Consider the following 3152-nt stretch of genomic DNA (forward strand, 5'->3'; position numbering starts at 1 on the left):
GTGACCCAGCACATGATCTATTTGGTGAATGTTCCATGTGCATTCGAATAGAATGAGTATTCCTTTGTTCCGGGGTGTAGTGTTCTCTATATACCTATGAGGTCCATCTGGTATAGTATGGCATTCAAAGCTCTTGTTTCTTTGTTGATTTTCTGCTTAGGTGATCTATCATCTATTGCTGATAGTGGAGTGTTGAGGTCCCCTAGTATTAATGTATTTTTATCTATATGTCTCTTTATTCTCGGTAAGAGTTGGCTTTTGTATTTTGCTGCTCCCCTGTTGGGGGCATATATATTTATAATTGTCATATCCACTTCTTGGATACATCCCTTAAGAATAGTATAGTGTCATTTTGTATCTCTAACTACAGTCTTTAGTTTAAAATCCAATCTGTCTGATACGAGAATTGCTACCCTAGCTTTCTTTCGAGGTCCATTGGCATGAAAAATGGTTTTCCATCCCTCTACTTTCAGTCTGGATGTATCTTTAGGTTCAAAATGAGTCTCTTGTAGACAGCAAATGGATGGGTCATGTCTTTTTATCCAATCTGCCACCCTGTGGTGTTTTATGGGAGCATTTAGGCCATTCACATTGAGAGTGATTATTGAGAGATATGATTTTAATGATGCCATGTTTCCTGTAAATTCTTCGTTTCTATAGATTGTGACTTTCTGTTCTGTAATCACTCTTGGGGACTTTTACTTTTAATAGAACCCCTCTTAATATCTCCTGTAGGGCTGGTTTCTTTATACGAAATTGGTCAGTGACTGGCAATTCTGGAAGGTCCTTATCTCTCCATCAATTCCGTATGACGATCTTGCTGGATAAAGGATCCTTGGATGCATGTTTTTCTCTGAAAGTGCTTTAAAAATGCCCCCCCAACCCTTTCTCTCATTCCAGGTCTGTGTAGATAGGTCTGACGTAATCCTGATACTTTTGCCTTGGTACGTGAGAAATTTCTTTGCCTTGGCTGCTTTCAATACTGTATCCTTGGATCTAATATTTGCGAAACGCACTATGATGTGACGTGGCATAGGGTTTTCATGGTTGAATTTGGGAGGGGTCCTCTCTGCCTCTTGCACACGAATGCTTGTTTCCTTTGCTAGATTAGGGAAGTTTTCAGCTACAGTTTGTTCAATTATCTCTTCTAGACCTCTGTTTTTCTCCACTCCCTCGGGGATGCAGATGATTCTGACATTGGAACGTTTCATTGAGTCAGTAATCTCCCATAACCAACATTCTTGAGATTGGAATTTTTTTACCCAAGTTTCTGTTTTAGCTTTCTCTTCTACCATCCCATCCTCCAAATCACTAATTCGTTCTTCTGCCTCATTTGCCCTGGCCGTCAGAGCATCTGGTTTTGACTACATTTGATTCATAGCATTTTTAATTTCTGCCAGGTTCACTCTCATTTCCACCCTTAGAGATTCTATATTCTTGTTAATATTTTTGTTAATATTTTTTTCAAGTCTACACATCATCTTGATGACTGTTACTCTGAACTCCATTTCTGATAATTTGGTTATATCCATATCCATCAGCTCTGTGGCAGAGGCCACAGACTCATTGTCTTTTCTTTGCTGGAGGGTATTTCTCCTTCTCGTCATTCTGATGAGGAGAGGTTGCGGGACCAAATTATTGACCAGGACCCAGAGAGTGTGCACTTGTTTTATAGGGACCTTAGGGATGTGGGCTTCTTGATTTTTCAGCCAGCTTTCTGGGGGACAGGCCTGCCACGCTGATACTGAGGCAACCCTGTTTGGGTAGAGTCTCCCTGTCCCCTGCGAAGGGAATGGGGATGAGCACAATGTGAGCCGGTATTTCCAAGCTTTTGTTCTCTGGCGGCTTTCCCTGGTGGTTTGCTGTGCCTCTTCTGAGAGTCAGAGCAGCAGTGGCCGAATTCCAGAGTTGTCCCAGAACAGAGAGATCGCAGTCCTCTCTCCACTGAGCTCTTCTGGCCTCTTTAACTCTGTTTCTGTTGGTGCTGGTAAACCCTGCAGCATCCCGGGATGTGTGCCCTACAGCCAGCATCCCAGCCCTCACTTCCAGGGCTGGCACATCTCTGTCCTTTGTGTTTCATTTTTTTAAAAAATTTTTATTTATTTATTTGACAGAAACAGACAGCCAGCGAGAGAGAACACAAGCAGGGGGAGTGGGAGAGGAAGAAGCAGGCTTCCAGCAGAGGAGTCTGATGTGGGGCTTGATCCCAGAATGCCGGGATCACGTCCTGAGCCCTAGACAGATGCTTAACAACTGTGCCACCCAGGTGCCCCTGTCCTTTGTGTTTCTAACACCTCCAGCCTCCAGCCACCCCTGCACACGTTCGTGAGCTCCCTGTTTCAGTGTTGTTTGTGCACACCCTGGAGCACTGGTTTTCAGACTGGTAGTGCGCGTTCCCAGGCTCACGGTCTCAGTCTGCTCTCTTGCAGGTGCTGGTCTGTGAGTCAGCCTGTTCCCTGGTGCAGGTGACTGCCGCTTTCCGGCACCTGAATGCGGAGGCCCCCTCCCCTTTCCATTTATCTTCCGATATCTGTGCATGGATTTACGGCTCCCCACTTTGTACCTCAATACTCAGTGCTGGAGATGTTCATTTGTATAGGTCCTGGTGTATCTTTCTATGTCTCAGACTGAATCCGTGGGTATTCAGGATGGTCTGGTACCTATGCAGCTCGACTCAGAGGACCAGCTGAAAAAGGGGACCCCTACTCCTCCGCCATCTTAACTCTTCCCCCTAACCTAATTTGAAGTCTATTTTAGTTTCTGGATATTTGAGAATTCCCAGATATCTATCTGTTAATTCCTAATTCCATTGTAATTAGAAAACATAGTCTGTAGCATTTGAATCATTTGAATCTATTGAGAATTGTTTTATGGCCCAGAATTCAGTCATTCTAGATAAATGTCCCAAATGCACTTTATTGTTTTAATAATTTTTTTGATGTAAAGTTCCATGATTCATTAGTTGCATATAACACCCAGTGCTCGCCATACAATATGTGCCCTCCTTACTACCCATCACCAGCCTATCCCATTCCCCCACCCCCCTCCCCTCTGAAGCCCTCAGTTTGTTTCTCAGAGTCCATAGTCTCTCATGCTTCATTCCCCCTTCTGATTACCCCCCTTTCTTTATCCCTTTCTTCTTCTACTGATCT

This window comes from Ursus arctos, unplaced genomic scaffold (assembly GCF_023065955.2).
Source record: "Ursus arctos isolate Adak ecotype North America unplaced genomic scaffold, UrsArc2.0 scaffold_12, whole genome shotgun sequence".
Lineage (NCBI taxonomy): Eukaryota > Metazoa > Chordata > Mammalia > Carnivora > Ursidae > Ursus > Ursus arctos.